Raw genomic sequence first — 27,131 nt, 5'->3', positions numbered from 1 at the left:
CATGTTCCATAAAAAGTAATTTTCATCTTTCAACAGTTTCAAAGCATTTGCAATTAAATGTTTAAGTAGATAGACTTTAAGATAAATGTTAATTGCACATACAGTGTAATTATTTACTATTATTGTTTGTTTATTTCCTTAGTCCAGAAAAGACTATAAAATTTAAACTTAACTTTTATGACACCATGCCACTCATTTTTGATTGACATAATAAAGCACTAAAATAAGAAGTTAAACAAAATTAATTGAAAACCAACAAACCCCTAAGGGTTGTGAGGTAGGAACACTGAACCTATTAGTATCATTGCACATTGTATTCCCTGTGAACACCCAAAAACATGTCCTAAAAGTCAATAAAGACACCATATTTTATATTACCTCTTCTGGAGAACTAACTGTACTAAGTTCGAAATTTTATCTGCTTCTATAATTGAAAACAAAATTGCAGAATTTTGATTCAAAATGACAGTAATTGGCTATTGCTTACTTAATTTAAAAATAAAATTATTGGAAAACTTTAGGACAGCTTTTATGATGGAAGAAAAAGCTGAAGAACCAACCTTGAGAAAGGGCAAGGATCTGAGGAGCTCCAGATGTTGTGACAGCAGATATAAATGAATGATCTCTCAGGGTACTACCTTTCAGATGAATGGCCTCAAGCTATTATTTCCAGACATCCAGTCTCTCTGCTCACAATTCCATTTCCCTCATAGTCTGGGTCAGGACTGCCCTCTCTGGCATCGATCGGTCATCCCAGTGTGGTTCTGTCAATGAGAATGGAAATTTTCCCAAAATAAACATAAGCCAATATTGGGCCCAGCACAGACTCAGACTCGGGTGATGGCTATTCAGATTCAAGTCTCCCTTCATGGTTTGCTAGTTGTGTGTTTCCAGGTGAATTTCTCATTCTCTCTGGGCTTCAGTGTCCTCATCCATAAAATGGAACTTATAACACTATCCCTATTATAGACTTGTTAAAAGAATTAAATAGGTGAAAGTATGTTACTATATGCTGAAATCTGGTGTTTTGTAAGTATTAACTATTATGCAAAAAAAAAAAAAAAAAAAAAAAAAAAAAAGAGAGAGATAGAGAGAAATGTGCAAGGGCAGGCGAAATCAGTAGATGCAGTTTACTCTCTTTCACTGAAGGGCAAGAGCCTTATTCACCTCTGAATCCCAGCTCAGAGCCTGACCAATGAATGTGCATAGTGATTGTTCATACCAGACCTCAGTACGTATTGTCAAAAGTGTGGGCCCAGGATGCAGAAAGGTAGTGCAACTCAACATAATTGATTAGTTTGGATGTGTTGAAATACAGTAGATGAACAAAGCAGATCAAAGAGCCAGACAGAAACAGAACAGAGAGAATAAATAAGGGAGATGCCCACTTTAGGCTGACCACACAACTCTAAGCAATCAGAACCAGTACATAGTTTAAAACAAAGTCTTGATGAAATGAAAAACCAAGGTATTGTGTGTACATGTATAGTCAATTAGACTATTTCTGGATTGATTATTTGAGTCCATATCCTGATTTGTACATGGAAGCCCCAACTTTAAGACATAGCTACAAACAATGGGAGACTCTGTCAATAATGACTATAGTATTTTCCACTTTGTGTGCAGTGAACTATTGATCTCATATTGATCTGGTAGATACAACCCTACACATGTTTGTTAGTAATACCATTTCCAAACATGAAGGGCAGCAATATTTTGCAATTCGTATAAAGAACTACCATATGTTGCAGGGACACAAATAATATGGATTTAAAAATATTTAATTTTTTATTAGTGTATTATAGTTATACATAATAGTGGGGTTCATTTTGACATAGTCATATATGCATGCAATATAATTTGTACCATTTCAAACCCTAATACTTCTACTTTCCCTCTCCTCTGTCCTTCTCCTTCTCCCCTTCTTCTACTCTACTAAGTCCCCTTTTATTTATTTGGTTTTTTTTTAAATGGATGCTTTATAAATATACACAAAAGTGGAATTCACCATTATATATTCACACGTGTAGCATAATTTGTTCAATTTTTTTCCACAGTTCCTCCCTTTTCCCATCTCTTCTCTCTTCCCCTCAATTTCCCACCTGTACTCTACTCTTCTGGCCATCATCATGGGATTTCCCACTCTAAATTTCTTATTTCTCTCTAGCTTCTGCATATTCAAGAAAATATTTCACCTTTGACTTTCTGAGTCTGTCTTATGTTGTCACTTAGCATGATATTCTTCAATTTCATCTATTTATCAGCAGAGCAAATGACAGAACTTGATTTTTTTTTTTTTTTTTTTTTTTTTTTTTTTGTACTGAGAATTGAACCTGGGGCACTTTACTACTGAGCTACATCCCAATCCTGAGCCTTTTCCTATTTGGTATTTTGAGACAGGTTCTCACTAAGTTGCTCAGGGCCTCACTGAGTTGCTGATCCTGGCCTTGAACTTGAGATCCTCCTGCCTCGATCTTCAGAGTCACTGGGATTACAGGCATGTGCCACCACCACACCTGGCTATTTCATTCTTCTTTATGTCTCAATAAAATTCCTTTGTGTATATATACCACATTTTCTTTATTCATTCATCCATTGACAGACACCAAGTTTAGTTCCATAATTTGACTGTTGCGAAGTACACTGTTATGAGCATTGATGTGTCTATATCACTATAGTATGCTAAGTTCTTTAGGATAAATATCAAGAGGTAGAATAACAGGGTTATACAGTGGTTCCAAACCTATCTTCTGAGGAATCTGCATACTGCTTTTCAAAGCACTTGTATAATTTTCAGTTCCATCAACAAAGTATATGTGTACCTTTTCCCCCACATCCTCATCAGAATTTATGATTATTTGTATTGTTGATGATTGCCATGCTAACTGGAGTGAGATGAAATCTCAGTGTTGGTTTGATTTGTATGAAATTGAGAATGTTGTATAAACAATTATATAAACATGTCAGTGCCTAGCCATTTCTATCAACATTGGAGACCACTAATGTTAATATGCAATTTAGGAGAGGCTATGAATACAAACTTCTTTTAAAATGCTAGTAATTTAAGTAGCAGCATACATGCAGGAGTAAATATTGTCTCATACTCCATTCATACAAAATAGGATTATCTGCAACGTAATAGAATAATTTTATACCAAAACATATATTAAGATTACTAAGAATAACAATGTCCAGACTCTAAAATATAAAGCCAGGTGAAGTGGTACAAGCCTATAATCCCAGTGGTGTGGCAGACTGAGGCTGGAGGATGGCAAGTTCAAAGTCAGACTCAGCAACTTAATGATGTGCTAAATAATTTTGTGAGACCCTGTCTCTAAATAAAATACTAAGAAGCACTGGGCATGTATCTTGGTGGTTAAGTGCCCTTGTGTTCAACCCTTGGTACCAAAAGTAAAATAAAATACAAATTCTAAGATATCAATAAAAATGCTAGTCAGGTGTGGTGGCACACGCCTATAATCCCAGCAACTCAGGAGGCTAAGGCAGGAGGATCACAAGTTCAAAGCCAGCCTCAGCAACTTAGTGAGACCCTGTCTCCAAATAAAATATATAAAAGAACTGGGATGTTACTCAGTGGTTAAATGCCCCTGGGTTCAATCCCTGGTAGCAAAAAAAAAAAAAAAAAAAAAAAAAACAAGAACTAGATAATTTTAAAACAACCAATTCATGATTCTCCTGTATAAATATACATCTACTCAAACATTAAGGAGAAAGTTAGATTATCAATTATTATTCATTAGTTTTTTTCTTGAGAGTTTGAATATTTCTGTACTTTTCTAGTTATTTCTATCTCCCTACGAAGCTATCTAATTAGCCAATTAAATCGAAGTTGCTTCACAATCAATAGTCTTCTGTGTATATAAAAGCACTGACTGGAGGAAAAACCCATATTCCAGAAGTATATTCCTTCTCTACTAATTATGTTTTATTTGAAAATGACTTCATGGTCTTTGTTAAGAGGAGTCCTACATGCCGATTCTTCAATTCAAACCAATCTTCAAGAGGAGGAAAATGTTTAGAGAAGGGAGAAATAAAGAAGAAAGCCTATCACACATAAAATATGCTCAGGAAATGTCTTTTGAATGAACAGCATCAGGGCTACCAATTGGGACCTATATTGTCACTACCTTTCATAAAATGCTGTCTGAAGATTTCAGGAAAACTGATAAGGAAGACCTGATGGAAACTTATTTGTTTCAGGGGATGAAGAACTTTCCAGAAAAAGTCATACTAAGAGAATGAAAATGACTGCCTCCCCACCACCACCAAAAAAAAAAAAAAAAAAAAATAGCCCTGGTTGCCTAAAAAGAACCCAAGCTGAGCTGCACCAACCTCTTCTCAGTCACTCTCTCTGGATGCTTACCTGGAGCCCAGGAAAAGTGTTCCAAGTAAAGAGAGGACTCTCAATGACCTTTTTCATGAAAGTACTTATGGATAGAATCACCAACAGTAACATGTTTATATACCCTAAAAGATTCCAAGACAAAGTGAAATGAGGCCTCATGTGCCCTTCAGGACTGACTGGTAAAGTAGAGCAGCCATACAACAGCCTACTGGCCTTGTCACAAGTGTACTGGGAATCTCTGGAATGGCTGTTTTAGGGCACACAATATAGCTTGTGCAGATATCAGTGAGAGGCTGAAAATTTTAGGGCAGCACTGACCATGAGCCTCCACTGCACTCATAGATTAGTGAGTCTTACAAATACATGTGTAAGCCCCAGGCACATTGAAACACTTTTCCCTTTACAAGAAAGGAAATTTTCTAATTAAATTTGGATGTCTGTGATGTCATAGGAGAAAGTGATGTACTGGTGAAAAGGAGAACAATAGAAGACATCAGGGTTTGTCCTGGACAACTATCTGTGACAATTTATCATTTATTCTTTGAGTTCCATGATTGCAGGAAATCACACCAAGCAATACCTAAGCTCCTCAAAAACTTGCTTGACTTTTTAAAAAATATGCATTCTGGATGATTTCTTTTGACCATTTTAATGTCATCTTGTCCCATCATATCTGATAAGCAAAAAAGTTAACTCAGGTTGACATCCTCCCTACCAGAGACACAGATATTGAATTATCTAAGGATGGTTCTAAATACCAACCTTTAAATGATAACTGATCTGCAAAAGGCATGCATTGTCTCTGACATGCCATGTCACATTTCTAACTCTTCATTCTGCATTGTGCTACATCCTGCAATGTCAGCTAAGGTGGAAAGCAGCAGTACACAACCTGTTGGGGTGACTTAAAATTGAATGAAAGCCACTATTCAGCCCGAGTACCCATTTTATACCATCCATTAGGAAAAATAAAAGGGCAAAGTATGAAAGGTTATTTTCAACCATTGTTTAAAATATGCTGTGCTTCCCTGAACACTTGCATTAAATGTATCTCTCTTTTCTGTATTTTTATTCCATGATTCATTATTGTGAAAGCCAATTTAAAAAATAAATTCTATGCCATTTCCCTAATCAACTTGCACTTATACAAACCGTCACCTCATTCCATAATACAGTTTTTGGCTTGAAATCATTGGCTTTTAAAAATTCTGGCATTGGAAGGGACCTAGGAGATCATATAGGTCAACCCATTTACTGTGCCGATGAGGAAACAGTGCCAAGATGTAAAAGGATTTGTCCAAAGTCACACTGCTAATTAGTGGCAAAGCTCCTGCTAGACCCTGCATCCCTTTACAGTCAGTGTCTTTCAACCATACTGCATGGGGCATAAACGGCTGTACGGAAGCTCAGCAAGCAGAAGGGCACCTTGAGATTATTTACAATGGTATAAACAGCAGGCAACTAGACCTAACTTGCTCTGATTGAATTTCTGCTGTATTTTCATTTCTTTTCACATTTCAATGATTTAAGAGAGTTTGCTGTTTATTTAAAGTAGTCAAGAAACAAAATGCCTGTGAATCTGATAAAATACGCTTAATAACAGACCAAAAATAAAATTAATGGAAAGTCCAAGAAAATAGCAAGGAAATCAAGGGAATGAGTCCGGAGTCTGGAGAGAGAGCACTCCAGCTGCTGCCTAGCTATTGTCCTTATTTTCAAGATGAGAGAACTAAGGATCAGAGCCATTCCCTTGCCCAGGGTCATCGGAAAGCAAATATGTATCAAATCTTCTTTCAGTAATTTTTCCAACAGGCAAACCTTTCACAATTTCATCCCAAGTAAAACAACCCTTCTAACAAACTAATCGATTCAAGTTGCATTGTGAGAGATGATGAAAGGAAGGAAGGACAAAGAGCAGACACCTTGTCCTAAAAGGCACTTCTGAGGTTTGGCTCTGTTTGGTTGGGTAGAAGAGACCTCCTTGGAGGGATTTCAGGAGAACCATAAATCTCACCTCTCCAATGTCACCAAAACCTAAAACAACAATCCAAGATGTTCTGTGTAGAGGATTTTTGTTTTTGGTGCACAGATGGCCCGTAATGAAGTCCACGCGTGTTACCTTCCATACTGATCTCACTAACACATTGAACTATTCAGTTCTATCTTTGCCTCTCTGCTATAGTCCCTTAGCTCTCTGACCTTTTCCCATGATGTTATGGTTTGCATATGATATGTCCCCCAAATCTCATGTGTGAGACAATTCAAGAAGGTTTGGAAGAGAAATTATTGAGTTATAAGAACCTTAACTCAATTAGATAATTAATTCCTTGACAGGATAAAGTGAGAGGCACCTGAAGGTGGGTAGGATATGGCTGGAGGAGGTGGTCACTGGGGGTGTGGTTGGGTATATATTTTGTATCTGGATACTAGAGTCTCTTTCTGCTTACTGATCATGATGTGAACTGCTTCCCTTCACCATACTTTTCTGCCATGATGTTCTGCCTCACCTTGAGCCCTGAGGAATGGAGCCACTATCTATAGACTGAGACCTCTGAAACTGTGAGCCCCCAGATAGAGTTTTCCTCCTCTACAGTTGTTCTGGTCGGGTCTTTTAGTCACAGCAGTGAAAAAACTGACTGAAACACATGACTGCAGTACCTATTTCAAACTTACTTCCTTTTTTATTTTTATTTTATTTATTTGTTTATGTATTTATTTATTGGTATAGAAGTGCTTTACCATTGAGATATATCCTCATTTTTATTTTTTTGAGACAGTCTCACTAAGTTGTTGAGGGTCTTGATAATTTGCTGAGGTTGACTTCTAACTCGAGATCCTCCTGCCTCAGACTTCTGAGTTACTGGGACTGTAGACATGTGCCACCATGCCAAGTTTGCTTCCTTTTTTAATGTACATAAGCCAGTTGCATAGTAATATACATTCCTTCCTTAAAATGGGGACACTTACTCAGTTTGGAGTTGCTAGCATTCGCCCTGTGGTCACTATTCTCTCAAGGGCTGTCCAGTGATTCCCGTCTCCCTAGGATCTAAGATGTAAGTGTTTAGACCTGAAAATCTGAACACTGTTCTTTGATGATCATCTTACATATTTTGGCCTTTCAGTTATCTAACCAATCATTCTTCTACCCTCCCTAGTCTCAAAAGGCATTCTGCCTAATCTGGGAGACAGATGTAAAAGAGAATTGGAAACAGTAACTTTTTTATCACTGTCCATGGACCTTAGACTGCCATTCCACACCCTAAGCGCTGACGATGACTTTAAAGCTTCTTGTCCTCTTTGGTATTTTTCAGAAGTCTCATTCTTTCTGAGTCTCAACATTTCTGACTTTCTTCATGAAGGTTCCTGCATGAATTTCGTGTTTATACTAGGTCATCCGCTCATTCTTCTTTTTTCTGAGCACAACCTTACTAACTTGAGACAACCCATGTGGTTGATCCTCACCCAGCCATATAGCCTTCAGAAAAACCACTCTTCTTATTTCTCATGAGAACAGAAAACAATTCAGAATCAGACCTTCAGAGTTACATTTTTAGAGCATTCTTTTTCTCCTGAGTTATCTTGCCTATTAGAGTCTTGTTTTTGCATAGTCCTGAGACAGAGCAGAACATAGGAACAGAAAGGAAGTGAGAGGGACACAGAAGAGAGCTGACATCCCTTCCTTAATATGGACTACATATTTAAGCCAGGGGTGAAGGACTTTGATGTCTTAACCTTCAGACTTTAGCCCTAATAATAATGAGAATGACATTATGCTCTGTTCTCTCTTCTGCTGAACACCATATGGCCATTACACTGCTTTGAAGGGACAGAAGGAGGAGAGATATCTTGGGACACTTAGAAATAACGATTGTTAGCATTTCTGATTAAAGTTATTGTGAGATACACCCATGACTGAACTGAGACCAGAGGTTGCCTGTCCTCTGCAGTCTGAGTGGTTGACATTTCCTTTGTCATAAAAAAATAGAGTGAGCTATAACAAAGTGTGAGTTTTCACACCTCAGGAATGGGATGCAGCTAATCCAGTATGGATGGGAGGCACCTACATTTTCACATCTGCCATTCATAGAGGCTCCAGTGTGCACTAAAATTTGCCCCAAGTCCAAGCCCCACTTGGACCCAGTGATTCATCAGGGATGCTGAGATGTATCATGTGAGCAATAGTACCCTGAAGAGTCTCTGCCCACCTGTGAGTCACACCATCTGTCATCAAGCATCATGTAGCCTCTATACTGACTCACCATTGCCAATCGTGGGGGTGCCAGTAAAGACAGGTGTTCCTGCTGCTCCTTTTGATGTGGCAGTGCCCCCATGACTGCTGTCAAGAACCAATGATGGAGTACCTCATGCCTTCTCCCTGCCACTGTCAACCTGTCTCTTTTCCAAAGCCCCTTTTCTACAACAAAGTTAGAGGAATCTTTGAATCCTCCAGAGAGGCCCCTAGGTATGGCATGCATCACCGCCAAAGCCACCACTTCAGGAAGACACCTTGGTACCTCTAAAAAGGAGTAAACTGTAGTGGAGAGTCTCTGTTCTATTTAATCTCTGCATCTAAGTACATAGGAGCAAGAATAGGACCATAGTTTCAATTGTTGTGAGCATTTTCCATAATCTTCTAACTAGTTGCTTTTACAGCATTCATAAACCCAGTTCTTGGAGGGCAGGCCTGTGCCAATTTGCAGGGCTGCTATTTAAAGATGAAACCCGAAAGGTATACATATGCTCCAACATGGCTGCAATTTTAGCTGTTCAGAGAACACAGCAAGATAAATAACCATGCCATGAGAAATTACAGCATTATGTACTGCAATAAATATGACAAATGATAGGCCAGATATTCATTGGCTCATAACAGTTGGCAGGCATAACCATCTGTGGATCCAAAGTTCAAACTATTTGTTTTCTCTTCTACAGCTGCCTTGATATTTCTCCTCCTCAGCTGGAACCTCTGGCTGCTAAGGTAGCCTGGACAACCTTGAGAAACCCCTGACCTTATTGGTTTTCATTAAGAAATGAAGGTATTGTAGCAAAAAAGCCAAACCCTTCATATGTAAGAGAGAAAGAGAAAAGACAGCATGAGATTTTGATGTCCTTTTCATAATGTAGAGAGCTTTTCACTTGCAAAGAATCTGAAAGCAGGAAAGGCAAACCTGAGGATAATTAAGAAAAATGATAGTGTTTGTTGCCTCAGAAGAAATAAATCTTCTGTGTCTCTAGTTTATTTATTGATTAAACAAGGAACCCTACAATGGATTTAAGTTCCTGCTTTTGTCACTAGAAAGGTAACACTGAAGTCCATTATTTCATTATGCAAAATGCTAATCTATATTTCTCATTTAGAATCTAAACCCTCTGCTTGGTTGAAATCTCACAGCTTACACCACTGATAAGAGAAAGCCTAATGAGCCCTAATGTCACCACAGCAAAACTTACCCAATTAAACCAGCAGTGCCACAGAGAAGGAGACTGCCAACTTCTAAAGCAGAATCTTGACAGTTTGGAGTTGAAAATCCAGGCTAAAGAAAATCAGGTTTTAAACAGTTGTCTTTCTAAGCATAGTTGTTCCCTGCTCTTGATTCCCCCTACTAGGATATAGGGAAGAATGTCATCAGAAAGGTCAGGAAAATGTTTTCTCGGGTGATGAGAGATGCTAACAGAATTCCAGGAATAGGAAACTCTTCCCTAGTTACTAACCCAGCCTGGGAGAGAGACAACTGGGTAAGACAACTGGCATTTTATCTTTTTTAATGAATGTTTTCTTTTTCAGCACCTATTAAAATGAAGCAAAATGAGCACGCCCAAAAGTGAATTTTTTTTCTACTCCTCCCCCATCACACACAAAACACCAAGAGCAATTTTTAGAAAAGCAGAAACTGCAAATTATGAAAGCGCTCTACTACCATTTCTTATCCAGGTACCACACCATGAAATCAACAATGTCAGAATAAATCTGCAATATTTATTGACCAAATATGCATTGAATACTGTCCACATATAAAGCAATAAGTACAGTTGGAGATGGTGGGGAGCTGGAGTAAAGATAAATCAGACATGGCCTCACCTTTTATAGCTCCCTGTTCATGAAGATGAATCGTTGTCCTATAGGTCAGACATATGAAGGGCACAGACACTGCTGGGGAAATGAAGAGACACTTTCAGCTGTGAGAACAGAACAAGGGAAGGTTTCCTAGAGAACGTGAAACTTGAAGAAAAGTTTGGACTTGAACATGCAGATCTGAGGCAGCACATGGGCACTCCAGTCAGAGGAAAAAATTCACACAGAAATGGGAAGGTGGAAAGGGCTTGTGAGCTCTGCAGGGTGAGAAGCCAGCAGAGTACCAGACACACAGACAGGCATTGAAAATGAGGGATCGTCTTAGTACCGTTCTGGCACTCTTCTGGGCACTGGGGAGAGAGGACTGAACAAGACACAAACGATCTCCATCCCCCTAGGGTTGTATTCCAGCTGGGAATACATGTACAAAGATAACGAGCTATGCCCCAGATGGTTTTTGCTCTTGTTTTTGTTTTAATTTTTTTTTTCTTGTAGTTGTAGATGGACAGCATGCCTTTATTTTATTTGTTTGTTTTTATGTGGTGCTAAGGATCGAACCCAGTGCCTCACACGCACTAGGCAGGCACTAAGCTACTGAGCTCCAGTCCCAGCCCCCTCGGATGGGGTTTTTAATTATACAAGTATTAGAGATCAGAGATTACAGAAGGTGTTCAGGGAACTTTCTTTGATAAGACAACTATTGAGCAGACACAAAGTAAGTGAAGGGTAAATTATCTATCTTGGGGAATTGTAATCTAGGCAGAGACTCTGTGGAAAGACATGTCTAACGCAGTTGAGAAAAGAGAAGGCCAGGACAGCTGGCCCTAGGCAAGGAGAGGGATATGAGAAAGGAGGCCTGGGATGTGAGGGGTGGCAGGCCACATCTTCAGAGCCTCGGGATGAAAAGACAGGGAGAGTGCAGAGCTGAGGAGTGACAAGACCTGTCTTATGTCTTGGGAGGAGCACAATGACTGTGGTGCAGAGAACTAATAGGAGATGCTAAGGATGGAATTAGAAAAACCAGTATGGATGAGAAAAGTGTGGCCACAGAGGACATTGGCATGAATGAGGAGAATATTCTGAATGTGAATATCACCAGGGCAAGAGAAGGTGTGAAACAGTTTTCAAAGTGTGTCTAGTCCTGGTCTGAATTGGCCAAACATTTCTATCTTTATTTTTATAAGTGCAGCTCACACAGTTGTGAGTTCATTTGACCCTGGCACACAATCATATCATTCACATTGTATGAATAGTGAAGTTAGCTAGTATTACTCAGAAGTTCCAGCTGTAACATCAGCCTCACTGCACTAGATAAGAATGTAATTGCCCTGGTGTTTCAACTAATTCGACCAATAGCATCAGAGACACTGTACCAGTGCGTTTCCTCATCAAGGTTTTGGGACTCCAGTTCTCTCAGTTCACAGCTTCACTGGCCCCAGTTTAAAGAGACAATTGTACTCCTCTTCTCCTCTAATGTGAACTGTTAAAAACAGTAGCGTGTTCTTTGTGTCCAACAGCCACGTCTTATTTTCTTTCCTGATCAAAACACAGCATAAACCTTCTCTGAGACGAGAGATATGGAAATGTATGCTAGCAAGCCTTGTCCATTCTTTCAGGCAACCAAGAAGGAGCAGGGAGTGACTGATGATCGTCTCTTCCCCATCACTAACACTGTGTCAAGGTCTGTTTGCTCCACTTCCTTCCGCATGACTTAGGGACATGGCGTTTCTCCCATAGTCCTGGCTCCTTCACCCTCTCCTTCACTCCCCCTAGGGCACCACTCTGATTTCTATTTTTCTACATCTCCTATCACAGTTTAATTTTATTATTAACACAAGTTATCATGTCATGGGAGAGGTGCTTGCTCGATGGCTTGGGTATCTCAACAGTCACATGATTGATAAGCTTTTAAAATCACCCAGGAAAGAACTGCTGTAGCAGACACAGCAGATAGAATGAAATAGACAGGGAAGACCATATTTCCAAATGCCTGCAGCAACCTCCAGGTCAGTTTCCTTCTCTGACCCAAAAATAAAAAATAAAGAAGGAAAAGAATTCACCAGCATAATGTGGTGAGAAATGCAAGATGATGTGTCAGAAATAACAATGCAGGTCAAGTTGGCATTTGTTGTTACTGAAAGTGATGAGCTGCCATTGCCCCATAGCTGCTTCTCCTCCTCCAGGAAAAATAATTCTCTACAAGTCATTATCTTTTCAGAGCAATAGAATGAGACTTTTTCCCACTATGATATGATGGCCCCATTGCAAAACAAGGGTGACCATTACTCTTTGTATGTGATGTTGTCCACATAATTCCATTCACAAAAATACTTTAAAGCAGTGCTTTTCAAATTTTAATGTACATATGAATCACCTAAAGATCTTGCAAAAAACTAGATTGTGGTTCAGCAGGTTTAGGGTGTGGCCTAGATTCTGCATTTCTAATAAGTTCCCCATAAAAGTCAAGGCTGTCTGTCTTCCAACCATATATTTTGTAGCAGAACACTAAACAATATCTTCAGCTTTATATTTATGATTACTCTGTATTTTGTTTTGCTTTCTAGAATATGCCAGTTTCTACTAGCTTTGGGTTTTAACCAGGATCCTTGCTCCCATGCATGAAAGTTCTCTAGTGGTACTATTTTTTTTTTTTTTTTAGTGGTACTATTTTAATATTTTGACTTTTTGATGACTATGGTTGGCTGTGCATTACTGTTCCCAGTGATAGTGGCATTCTTTAGTTATGATTCATACTCTGCATTTTATTGTTAATATGTAAGTCACTGTGCTGATTTATTGATGTGGAGAAATTTTCTTTCTTAACCGTTCAAAAAGATGGTAATTAAATCCTTAGAAATCCAGGAAGCAAGAGGCAGATTTTTAATACTTTGGAAAATACTGAGGATCTAACAATCACCTTTCTAGAGAGGAAAAAAAAAAAGAAAAAAACATGCTATTTTGCCAATTTTACTTGCTCATTCATAGAGTGAGAGCTATGAAAAATCATGGAAGAGAACTTAGAATAGGAAAGTTATTTTACATTTTGATTCAGATCCTGTAATTTAAAAGAAAGCCTTTGAAGATAGATTGATTTTGATAATTTCCTGCATTCCACTTAACATCACCTGGAGCCAATCAAGAGAAATCAGACTATCTAGCTCTGACATTTGGGTGTGAAGCAAAAACAACACCTTTATATTTTAAACTTTGGTGTTTCTGAAAGTGAGAGGTTGAGAGGCTGAGAGGTTGAAAGTTCCAGCTTTATCCATGCACATTAGGAAAGAGCCCACTATTTTTTCCGAAGATGATTTTGAGTCAGATTGGCTAAGTTGGTGGTTCTATCTCAAACCTCTTCTAAGTAGAATCTGCTGAGCAAGCCAAAGCGTGTCCTATAGTTTGCTTTGCAGATAAACATCTCTAAAGTAAGGTTGTGAAGATTCCATCTTCTTAAAATCTATGACAATTTTAAGATCATCAATTTATTTTCAAATTGCAGAGTTGGGATGGTATTTGGGTATGCAGGAGGATATATTGCTCAATTGTCATTTAACCATACATAAATTAAATGTCTGCATAAAAAGGAATGCATTTTACAATTTTCAAATTGATGAAAGTTTTATGGGGAGATGTAATGAGAATAAGGATGTATTTTATGCAGGAGGGAATGCTGTCTGGCACAAAGAACCATTGACAAGAATTTAAGAGTCTGGGATTGAATTGGTGCACCGCAAAAGATGCCTTCAGGCATGGATGCTCCAAAGTAGGTCAAAAGAACATCAACTGAATCAGAGATGCTCACTGCTTCCTTTGAAACCTCAAAGATGCTCTGGTTCCCAGGGTGTCAGGAGAGGGCAGGATCACCTCAGATCTGGCTGTGCGAGCTTGAGCACATCATTGAAGGAAGCACAGCATGGAGCAGAGAAGCCTGAGACTTCGGCCAGAGGCTTGGATTACCCAGTCAGAATGCCTCTGCTGGAGTCTGGTTGCTAGCTGTGTGAATTTGGAAGGTTGCTTATCTTCCCTGTGCCTCAATTTCTAAGCTATGCAATGAAAATAATGATAGTATCAGTGCCTTAATATTGGTATGAGGAGTAGGTGCTAACATTTCTATAAAGCTCCGATCAGTCTTACATGCAAGTGTGAGTACTTTGTTTGTTAAATAGGTGGGCAAGTTACTAGCCTACCTGAAACTTAACTTACTCATATAGCAAGATACTTCTTAAGGTTGATATATTTCAGCTAACTTATCCATACTAATGTTACTGTTAAATTGATAAGTATGTTTCAATATCCTGAAATATAGTTTGCACAAGAAAAGGGCAAAGAAAGAAAACAAAATTAAAAAAAAAAAAAAAAACCTGTAGCATTGAACCAGCAGTATTCTTCCAGGTTAGCATCCACACATTAATCAACCTTTCTGGGCACAGTCATCCATCAATTATGACTCTACTTCACAGTGCTGTCATGCAGCCCATATTTGACTATTTAGTCCACAAAAATAATCTCTTTTTACTGCATGTTTTTAACACACAGTACATGATGATAACACCTTCCATTTATATAGCACGTTAATGGTTTGCAAAGCCTTTCACATCCATTATTTTATTTAACCAGACATCTTGTAAGAGGCTCATTTGTCTTAGAAGAAGCGGCTTTGAGGAAATTTCCAAATTTGATTTTAAAACATATTTTCACTGCTCCCAAGAGTTATCATGGAAAACAAAATTTCCACCAATGGTTCCTTTTCCCTGATGGACTGTAGTCACAGCATCTGGGGATGTTTGCTGCAAGAGTCAAAGCCATCCTGACATTAAAATCTTGCTCATGTTCTCTCCAAGCCCATATTGACTCCTTTTTTTAAAACCATCTCTAGTTAAAGCACAGTCTGTGTTTCCATGTATTCAGAATCCCCACGCCTTTGCCATTACTGTTATTTCGTCTATAGCTCCCTTTCCTTGAGCCGAGTACTGTAGCCCCACGTTCAGTCAGTGTGCAGTCTACTAGTATTGCCCAGCATCCTTCAGTCCACCTCCTCTTCATCCCAGTGTTATCTTTGCCTGGGACTTACTAGCCTTTATTTATTTATTACTTGGGATTCTTTTAAACTTCACTAAAAGTACTTTACTGCCTACTTTCAAAAGGAATCTGAGATATCTTAAAAATGCACGCCCATTCAGGGGTTCCAAAGGAAGCCCAAAAGAGACGGCCTCCCAAGTCTTCCGCTCACTGGTCCTCAGCTTGGTGTCCTCTTCCTTACCACATGCTGCACACACAAGCAGGTCACTTCACTCAGATTATTATAGAATTCATATTGCTTTGTGAAGGGAATATAAACTCTGGTCATGGCTGGCAGAGTTGCCCCAAAGACCAATTTTTCTATTTTCTCAGCCCCGAATCTTCCATTTCAGGCTTGTTTAGGCTTCTGGAGAATCACTGTGCCTGATTCTTCCTTCCCTGCCCTCAGACCTTTCACAAAAAGCTTATTTATTGAACACTGATATCATAGTCTTAGTATGTGCCCGTCACTCTCCAGCACGTTACACAGATTAGCTCATTGAATCCTAATAATGCTCATGGATGGAGAAACTAAAATAGAGGACAAGGGGCTTACACAAAGTTTCAAGCAGAGTAGCAGGACCAGGATAGGACTCCAAGAACCTGGGTCTAGAGCCCAGGTGACTCTATACTGTATCACTTCCAACTACACAGAAAAACTCTCTCAGGTATATGGAGCACCCTACTTGTCTTCTTAACATGAAACTCGTGACCCAACATCTCAACTAAACCCCTGCAAAGGCTCCACTCTGCACGTGGCAGGGAAACTATTCAAATCATCTCTTTCAATATATTTTAGAAATGTATTAAGTTTAAAGATCTAGTTCTCATGATACTGACTGATCTCCCTAAGGTTCCTCGTGGTCAGAATATAATGCAGCTCTTCTATCCCAACAATCTCTCAAGCATTTGTCTTTCTCCAACATGGACCTCGGTAGCTGGAGATCCACTAGATTTAAAAGAAAGAATGACTGGCGTTCATTGGAAATGAGTTTCACAGACCCTGGTATCTCTGTATTCTGCCTAGAAGGCAATTTTGGCATTGATCCTCTTGAACCCTATATGAACTTAGAGATGCTTGTCTAAATTTAGAAAGAAATAGAGATGAAATGGGTTCAAAATTATATGCCAGACTTACAACAACAACAAAAAGTCTTTCTAATTTTTTTTTTTTCCTTTCAGAAGAAAAAGAAACTTCTGTAGGAAATTATGAGGAAGACGATCTAAAAAGAAATGAAAACGTACACCCTACCTAGCAACCATGTTCTCCTCTACTGATCTGTTGTGGTGAAGCCCTAGGAAGTAGCCAGCATTTACATAGACCTTCCATTTCACCAGTCTGAGTATTCCCATCTCTAGACCTTTGTATTGTTTTCATTATTTCATACTGCCTAATAAATCACCTGTAATGTACTGGCTTAAAATATTTATTATCTGCAGTACCACATGATCAGTGAAGGATGGCAAATTTCTGTCAAAATAACTCACCCCCATTGATTTTACATGAAACCAAGCCTTGCGTTTTATTGTCTGGCTCTGGAGGGGAGAAAAGAAAAAGTAAGAAGTTCAGTCCTTCCCTATTTCTCTGTTCCTCTCTGCCAATACCACAGCCCAGAACATAGGATGTTTCCTAAGGAAATCCTTCCGACTTCTATCACTATCACAAAAAAGCATACCATGCTACTCAAAAAGCAACCTTCTTCCCTATATGGGTGGCAACTCATTATTAAAGCCAGTTACATCAATATTAAGCCACTGTAGCCATGTCTAAAAGATCGTCCCCCAAAGTCAACAAGTTAAAAATGTTTTAAAATGTAGGATAGAAAACTAATTATGATAATGTTTGATCACTTAAACATCTTCTTGAGTTTCAGAAAATATTTTTTGTTAAAATTTTGGAGCATGTGTTGGAGTTATAGTAAATACTATTCTTTACTTGTTCTTATCAATACGTAAAATTCAATATTTCTAGTATGTCTATACCAGTGCTTAAGAGATGAGCATAAGTTATAGCTGAAATCCAAAGCAAGACTTGTTCAGTAACAAACTTAGGAAGAGACAGAGGAATACACTTCAAGTACGACATTTTATCAACAGTCTAATTAGTGTACTACCAAGAAAGTACCACAGCTCCATATGGAATAATCTCACTGTTGGGACCATTGGGGCCATTTGCTGTTTGGAGGGAGAGATGTTTTCGCTGGATCAAATATCAAAATACATTTTGATATACATATTTAAAAATTGAATATAAAAATGTTTAAAAATTAAGTAATTAAAAAATTATAAAACATCTAAGAAATATGGTAGGGAAGTATAAGTATCATGGTTAGTTACATTATGAGATAATTTTACTACATAATTTTTATTCAATTAATTCTTATTTTTATTTTAATTTCTGAACATATAATAAACAATGTGTTGGGGATATAGTTTTAAAAATTCTAGTACACAAAATATTAAATGGAAGGTTTTTAGAAAGCTTTTTCTTTGGTAAGAAAAATACTAAAACATTAAAATAATGAGGAAAGAACATGAACTGATTCTAAAAAATCAAATACAGGGGCTGTGGTTGTGACTCAGTGGTAGAGCGCTTGCCTAGCATGTGTGAGGCCCTGGGTTCCATTCTCAGCACCACATACAAATAAATGAATGAAATAAAGGTCTGTCAACATCTAAAAAAAATATTTAAAATAAAATCAAATACAAATGATGAATTGACACATAGAAAAGTACAGTTGCCACTCCCCATCCAAATGTTCGGCATCCATGGATACAACCAACCTCAGACAGAAAAAAATTTTTTTTTCTAATTAACAGGTGCAGATCTTTTTTCCTTGTCATTATTCTTTAAATCATACAATATGCCAACTATTTACAGAGCATTTACATTGAATTAGCATTGTAAGTAATCTTGAGATGATGTAAGCTATATGAGAGAATGTGAAAGGTTGTATGATATACCACACCATTTTATTTAAGGTATTTGTGCATTGGCAGATTTTTGGTCCTGAAACCAACTTTCAGACCACAAGGGTCCTGAAACCAAATTCCTCCATATACCAAGAGACAAACATATTTTTTTCTTACTAATTAATAATCAAAGAATCTTAAGTTCTAAAAATATTTTTTCAACTATCTTATTTCTAAACTTAAAACATTCAGTTGTAATGAAGATGTGAGGAGAAAAGCAATCTCCAAAATTATGCCATATGTATAAACTGGTGTGATCTTTCTTGAAAGCAGTCTGGTAATAGAGAAAAGAACTTCACAATCAAATTAGATACTTCAACTCAATAATCTTTCTTATAGGAATCTAGTCAAAGGCACCAAAAGTCATTTATATACCAGAAGGTTCATCTTTATGATATTAAGTATCAAATTTTCTAACACTGAAGGAATAGTTTTTAAAGTGACATATTAAAGATAGAATATTGTGATAATTTAAAAATCATAATTTAAAGGAACAATTCAAGATTTAAAATAATATGTACTTTAAAATAATACATGAATTTAAAATAATGCTTTCAATATGTAAAAAAGAAAAACTACCAAGATACATGAGTATATAAAATTATCTCAATTTATATGAAAAATAATACATAATTGGAAAAGCCAATATTTTAACAAAGACTACCTGAGTGATGAAATTATGGTTTTTGTATTTTTCTTTATACTTCCCCCATTTTTTATAATGAGTGTGTATTTCCCTTATTGCCAGCAAAAAAATAAAACCAAGATATTAATTACACATTTATTGATAGAAAAATACGTAGATGATTTCCTGGGATTATTTGGAAAATTGAGAGTCAGACCCTGCATAAACAAAGTACATGATTGCCTCTAGAAAGACTTAAAATTCACCAAGAACAAATTCTCACAATAACCTCTTCCATTCTTCTATTGATCCTACAATTGTAGTCGGGAGACAAATCTCTAAAGGTCTCTTGTGTTTCTTCTTGTCCTTTATTCTATGCTTATTTAATGAACCCATTTGGAATATATAGTGTCTCGTTCCAAAGCAAAGGGTAAACGTACTTATTGCCCATGATAAAAGATTCAAGTTCACTAAGTTCTGGATTCCTTCTCCTTCCACCCATAACATCTGGCTCTTTGCACATTACTGGGAGAATTAGAACAAATATCTGGCTATTAATATCACTGTAATAAAGTCTCATATCTTCTGCTAACATTCATGAAAATGTGACAGGCGAACTTGATAGTGTAGGACCCCCCAAAAGGAAGACCCTTACTCGAGTCTCAGGATGGCGCGCTCCAGGAAGCACGAGAGACCGGCTTGATGCAAAAGCACGAGGCACTTTAATAACGGAGCTCCGGGCCAACACGTATCTCACGCAGGAGATAGAGGAGTTGACCACGAGGCTCAGAAGTCAGGGGTTTATATAGGAAAAGTTAGGGAGTTTGGCATGGGTACACATAATTGGCTGATTCAAACATAAGCGGGCACATGACTACATTGATTCAGCAAGTAGTACGTGCAAATTGACATTCCAGCAATGTGGTAGGGCAGTTTATTTTGGTTAGCAGGCGGTCAAGTTAACCTTAAAGAAAAGGGAAGAAGGGGAAAAGTGGGTGACACCAGATGGTCCACGGCCTTGTGGAGATTGTTTATCCTCCATGGCCAGTTAGATTTTGATGTTTTGGCAGTCTTATTTTAGGCTTGTTAAGGTATGTTCAGGCCTCAAGCCTGTCCCTCTTTGTTTCTTTTCCTAAGTTCATTTGCTAGACTACAGATTCTGTGCTTTAATTATGGGCACTTAAATTTTAACTCCTTCAATAGCTTGCAAGTAGGATAACATCTCAAATCCTTCTCAACAATTATCTGATTAGAGATTAATTTCTTTGGATGTAAAAGTTTGTTTTCTATTAAAATGGACATACATTTAGGAAGGATAGTACTTAAGCGTTAATCAATCATTTGTATAATTTATTATGTAAAAGAATTTATAATATTCTTTGCTGTAAATACGTTTAGACAGAGAAGAATAGCAACATGTATCTTTAGCAATTAAACTTAGACAATGGTGCAAACAAAACAGAAGCGTCTTTTGAAAGGGAAGTAAGAAGAAAATAATCAATGAATAGGGTGACCATGTAATTTTTCATCACTTTTAAGTATGAGAGGGTATCACTGAACAATAAAATAAATAAAAGTAGTAGATTTACAGCACACTGAAACAAGGGTGGATAGGCTACACTCTGCCCATGGCAGAACTGCTTGGTTCTTCCTGATCTCCCACACCTGGAGGTCCTAGACCCTGACCCCGAGGAGCATCTCCAAGAGTGTGACAACACCGTGCTGAGCTCAGCACCACGGATCCTTGCTGAGGGTGGGGATTTCAGTTTGCATCGCACACGGTCTGAGGAGGTTGTTTCTTGTATTCTTTGATAGGATATTTTGGTACAAGCGACAGTTTGGATTTTTTTAAAAGGGGAAAATGATGTGTTTTGAGTGAAAGACTTTTCCCAGTGCAAAATTTTACGGGGAAAAGTAGTAGGGTTCATGTGCAAGCAAGTTCAGTTCCACTTGTGTCTTCAGGGATGAAACGCCTTCAGTAGCACTCGGCCCCCAGCTGGCAACCCCACACACCATGTCACCTTGACTGGCGTCCCTTGGGGCTGATGTCGGACCTGATTCCCGTGTCACTGCTCTCGCAGTTAGCCTTCCCCACCTTCGATGGCTCCCGGTTCAGCTGTTGTCTAAAAAAGAAAAAGAATAAAATCCGTACATAGATTAAATGATCTTTTTATCTCACAAATTCTCCCAAAACTAAGACACAATTGAACGAAAGAGTTAAAAAACGAAGTAGCTGATTCAAATGCTTCGTATCATACTAAGTGGTAACAAGAGGATAAAAAGGGAACAACACACTTGAGGACTTGAAAATTTCAATTCTTGAAATTCCACAGGTACTTTACCTCTTTATAATCTTCAAATTAGAGAAACATGTGGCCAGTACTTCTAAAAGAGTTCTGTACTTAACAAAAAAAAAAAAAAAAACAAGTAGAATCAAATTCAATCTTGATGAAAATGACCTCTGTTGGGTAGGGAAATATCAGCTTATGGTGACAGAGTCAATTAAGGCTTGTCGAAAATATCCTTGTGTTTATGTAGTATCGCTTTAACTGTAGTGCTTTCTCTGCATTAATCTTGAATGAAGCCATTTATGGTGCTGGATTGCCCTGACCCACACTGAACTTAGCTAGCTCTAGTTTCACTTCTCTACTTGAAGAAAAGGGGCGGGGGGATAAGAAGAAAGTAGGAAAAGCTCCTGGTTTCTTCCATGGTGTGCAAATCCACTTAACACAATTATAATGCCCAATTAATCTTAGCAACATGAGTGATGAATCATTTCTCCAGGTGTCTCTTCAAAAGAGAGTGAATTTAGTTCCAACATTTCACTATTGTTTTAAACCAACTGTAATTTTGAAGATTAATAGGGAAGCAAATAAGTAAACCCAGATATATATTCAAAAAGAGTCTCTCCCCAGGTGTCAACATAACAGAATACTAAGTACCCTGGATGCCAATTTTTCTAGATAATACAAAGGAACAATGACTAAATTCCATCATTTGTGTCCTTTTTTATATCTTGATTTGATGGTATCTCCTGCCATCTACTGATAGATAGAAAAGATAAAAACAACTTTTCTGAATCATTTGGCCATTACTCCATACATGATCAATTGCCATCTTTTGTTTGAATATGAAAACCACCCAATACATCAGGAGTTTTCCTTCCAGAAAATAACAATAGGTTTGCTCCCAGTAGAAAACTTTTGGTTGCCTTCACACCATTTCACACTTTGAAAGCATTATGATATAGAAAAAATACTGCTGGATTTGGAGTCACAGGCTCTGGATTCTCATGCCAGCTCATCCAAGGACACAGAATCTTATTCTAAGCTTAGATTTCTTGTTCTAAAATAAAAGTGTTGGGGTGGGGGGGACACTTCCTCCCACCTACAAGATGATCTAAGTTTTACAGGGCATATGCGTTCTTGATAAACTCAGTTCCAAAGAACAGGTCATTCATGGTTTTACATATAGCTCAATTAAAAAGCGAGAGTCCCTCACTGCCCTCTGCAGAAGGCTGTTCTCCATTTCGTCTCTCACCTCTGAACACTGCACATCTGGCCTGTCCCCAGTGTGCAGCATCTTCAGGAGCTGTCTAGTCTCCTTCGCCCGTTGACACAGACGTCTTCACTGTGAAGGGCTCTGCATTCATACAAAAAGTTCACATGGGAATAACGATTAAGCTGTTGAATTTAAATGATTTCTCCAGCTACTCTGCAGCTGATCCCAGCTCCCAATTGGGAGATAGATATATTTGATTCGTTTTCTAACCTTTGAAAAACAGTCAGTCCAATGACTCTTTACTTATCTGAGGGTCACTTATCTGGTAACTTCAAATGTCTAGGACACCACTGAGAACCAAAGATGGACAAGAAAAGGCCTTGGAGAAGCATTTCTAAAGGTCTCCAGAAAGCAGAAATGCATGTCACCAAACCCATTCACTGAAGTTCATGCACTTGACTTCAGAGAGTTTTTTCTGCCTCCTTCAAAGAATATATCATCAATATAAATAAATTTCCAAGCTTAGCCATGTTGAATTTTTAGCCATTGCTATTTAGAGGTAACAAATTAGAGATGGGAAGAGTCTATTAGAAGCAGGAGCAGCAGCTATAAGAAGTGACATCCAAGCATCCAACAATAAATAGAAAAATGTAAATGTGTGTTATCATAACAAAGACTTTTAATAAAGCAGTGTGTAATCCAGTTAAGAAAGATTAGTATTAAAATTTGTAAAGATAAAAAGCAGTCAGAAGCCTTAGAGGTGTCGGTTTTAAATAAGAAAAATTCTCTATATAGACTTTCACAATTCTAAATGATTTTAGAAAGATGGGGAGGTGAGAGGGCTGACACAACTGGATTCTTCTTTGGCCAAAGTTTCCAATGACCAGGTACTTAAAAGTTGTTCATTTTCCAAGGATATGTCCCAGTTTCCCAGTCTGCTTCCTTACCCCATTCCCCACCCCCATTCATGGTATATGGTGTATGCAACATTGATTTTCCTTGATTGTTAAAGTTCTTCCCTATTGACATCATTGGTCAATACCATGATGCCCTCAGAGCTGACATGGTAGTAGAGAGACCTCTTCAGAATGGCTCCTGGCCTGAACACTGTTGCAATGCCTTTGCCTTTTTTGTTCTGATATGTCATCCAATTCAAGCTTGCTGGGTGGCTAGGATTCACAATTTTGAGTGCAGTCTTCTTCCTTCAGGAACTGTTATTTGCCTAATTCCTCAGCAAAACTCTCATTCTTTCTCCACTCTTCTAATTCTAGCAGGGTTTCAAAAGTCCTGCTAGGCAGACCAGGTAAGTCTCTCTCACACTTGACCTTAGTTTCCTCCATTAGTACCGTCATGTGAAGCAAAGTGTGTCAGAAGAACAATAATGTGTAACAGATTGCAAGAAAAAATAGGAATATGTTTCTGCCTCCCTCCAATTTGCCCTTTTACTGTCATGCACTGGGGTGTGAAGAAGCACAGCTTGGGAGGAATTTGGCCTGCTCTGTAAAGGTCATAAAAGTTTCCAACAGAAAATGATGACTCATGTTCCATACATCCTGATATTTCAGTGTTCAGGAAAAAATGCAATCTAGTCCAACACACCCTTTCTTTCCATCGTTTTCTTGCCAGCTCACAGTACTTGTGAATTTCACTACAAAGGGAAGTTCAACAGCCAAGGTGAGGGAAATTGCTCATGTGAACAAAAGTTCAAAAGCAGGGCAAGAGGAGGCAGGCCTGTCTGCACCCTGTGTTTACCAAAGAGGCAGGTTCCATCCAAACACACAGATCTTTCTCGTACAAATATGCCGCTCAATGTTTTGGCATCTTTCAAAGCAGAGTTTTAGAGCCTGCCTTTCCTCCCCAGTTCTGTACACACACATATGCACGCACACACAAACACCAGCTTTGAGATCGCATGGTATTGTCTCAGAACTTGAAACACATCCAGCATTTGACCTTAACTTTCCAACACCACAGGAAGCAGGAATTCTCACACCCTAAGGCCTCTAGTTAAATGAGCCCACGGAAATATCTCCCCAAGAGATGCTTAATTGTACAAACTGCATACATATCATTTTCCCTTCTCACTGAAAATATACAAGGCCACACATTCCAAATCTTGATAGAAACTCCTCTCGACCAACAATCAAGCAATATGGTTACATAAACACACAACTTGTGAGATCAATTTGCCATCTGCAATTGAGTCTAGGAAACATGAACTAAAGGGCATTCTCTTTGCAAGGCTGTTGGGAAACAATCAGCTCCAACTTTTCCCTATCCTCGTGTCATAGTACTCAACATTCAAATTCCAAGGGAGAACAGGGTTGGCCAAGTTTCGCCGGATCCTTATAGCTCAGCCTGACACATACAAGGATTCTCCATAGAGGGAATCACCAAGGTGGCATGCAATGGGAGAAGCATGGTCTCTCCAAAGAAAAACGAGAGTGCCGTTATCAGAGGAAAACAGGAATGGATATGAGATAGGCAAAATCCGCGGGTTAGCTCCAAAGCAATAAGGTAACAGAATGCCAAAGCTCAGTTAGGTCTTTGCAAGTTGGTCAGACTACAAAGAGGATCCGTGAATACTTAGCTCATGTTGTAAGCTTTCCATCGTATAGTATTATGTACTCCAAAGAGGAAAAAAATTAAGAAAAAGTGGATTTAACACAACTTTGTTAAGACCATGCAATAGTTCAGCTGACTCAATTATATTATCCTATTAAGGGATGTAAAAAGAAAAAAAAGGAAAGAGAGAAAGAGATCTTTCAAGCCTCTATCAATCCCCTGTCCAAATGTAAAACTGAACAAGAAACTCCTAATTTAGAAAATTGTAGTAGCTGGGTGTATAGCCCAGTGGTAGAGCATTTGCCCAGCATGTGTGAGACCCTGGCTTAGATCCTCAGCACTTTAAAAAAAAAAAAAAAGAGGAAATTAAATTATAGGAATTTGAATTGGAAAGAATCTCCACAGGTCTGGCTCAACTACTTACTCAGTGCAGGAATTTGCTCTCTCCTCAAGATCTTGTAGTTTTTGCTTACATATATATATATTTCATCGTTGCACAGTTCTAATAAGCAGAATGATCTTTATGTTGAATAAAAATCTGTTTGCCCTTGAATCTCACATATTGACTCTAGTTCTGCTGATTGGAAGAACTACAAGCAAAAAGAAGAAATCATTTGCATTTTCACCTGACACCTTTCAGCCCTCCTCCAATAATAACAATAATAGTAATAACAACAACAATAATAGTTGATCCCTTTAGGCTGAACACCTCCAGTGATTTTTAAATTTCTAATGGCATTGTCTGCCTCTTACTCTTTTAGCCCTCTTCTATGCAGGTACTAGTTACACAGACACGAATGCAATTGTTTCCTCCCACCTTGTTCCAGGAAGATTTCCGGTGGCTGAATTCCAGTTTTTCAATACCCCTTTAAGAAATCTGATACCCAAAATGAAACACAACACTCCAGAGTCAGAAAGCAAATGTACTGCACTCAGCACACTTCACACATAGACTACCATATGTCACTAAGTGTTCGGGATCTGCTGTCATTGAGGAGGAAGTACAAGACTGCAGGGGAGTCAAGACAGAGTCCTGGGTTGTGTTCCAGTATCATTCAGTGTGAAATAGACCCTAAATAAGGAAAACAACAGATGTAATGTGCTGCTTTTCATACAAAACTCTTCCAACATGGGAATATCTTATCATAGTCACAATCTAATGTTGCCTCACACCCTCTAGGGGAAATTCCCCGGGGATGTGTTAGAAGAGGAAACTGCCTTGAAAGAATTTTTTCAGGCACATTAGAGCTGACAGAAATCAGTTCTGATGTCAGGACTGGGTAGGTGTAGGATCTAACGAGGAACACAGAGCAGGTGTGCTCAATGAGCCCTCAAAGCCTGTATTAAAAGCCACCTAGAAGCTCCTGGCACTGAGAATTTTACCTACCTCTAATCTGGGGGTAAGAAGGGAAAATAAGGGTCAGGAAGGCAGGAGGTTGTAATAGCAGGTAGACTTTGTTCATGGGATCTCAGAAGCACATTTTGCAAGTTCAGTGTATTCCCCAAGCCTGCTAGAAGAAACAACATATAGGAGCCTCTTTTGATTTGCAGTTGATTGTAAACTGTCTGACTCCATGTGATTTTACAACTGTTTCAGCTAATTCAGAGATTTAAAAACCCAGCCCAGGGAGCATCTTGTGCATTTATGAAGCATCTGAGAGATTACGGGTACTGAAGCCAGGGAATACTTTACATCTTCCCAACCCACAACTCACATTCCCCTATTCCTAAGGTACACATAGGCACAGATACACAGGACGTGGACCAGCATGGAGTGTGTGTGTGTGTGTGTGTGTGTGAGAGAGAGAGAGAGAGAGAGAGAGAGAGAGAGAGAGAGAGAGTAGTCTTTTCTTAAATTCAAGCATAATTATTTATTTTCCAAATCTCTTAAGCAGTGACAATCAATTCTCCATGCCTTGTCTAAAGCCTACTTCTAAACTTCTTATCCCTACTCTTGAAAATCTACTACTTAC

At 38.4% G+C, this 27,131-nt stretch overlaps 1 long non-coding RNA gene across 2 annotated transcripts; it reads right to left on the bottom strand.

Moving 5' to 3' along the window:
* Window positions 1-585: 585 nt before the first annotated feature.
* LOC306656966 lies at window positions 586-26,872 on the bottom strand. 2 transcript variants are annotated; one of them, XR_013762684.1, is made up of 5 exons: window positions 25,583-26,872; window positions 22,633-22,734; window positions 21,435-21,488; window positions 21,106-21,215; window positions 586-764 (listed from the first exon to the last, which is right to left on the bottom strand). It is a non-coding gene; the product is annotated as an uncharacterized lncRNA (long non-coding RNA). The 2 variants fall into 2 exon arrangements; XR_013762685.1 differs by lacking the exon at window positions 21,435-21,488.
* Window positions 26,873-27,131: the final 259 nt, after the last annotated feature.

Source organism: Sciurus vulgaris (genome assembly GCF_902686455.1).
Source record: "Sciurus vulgaris genome assembly, chromosome: 3".
Lineage (NCBI taxonomy): Eukaryota > Metazoa > Chordata > Mammalia > Rodentia > Sciuridae > Sciurus > Sciurus vulgaris.
Note: the sequence above shows the minus strand (reverse complement) of the source record. Positions and strands in the feature narration are given on the sequence as shown.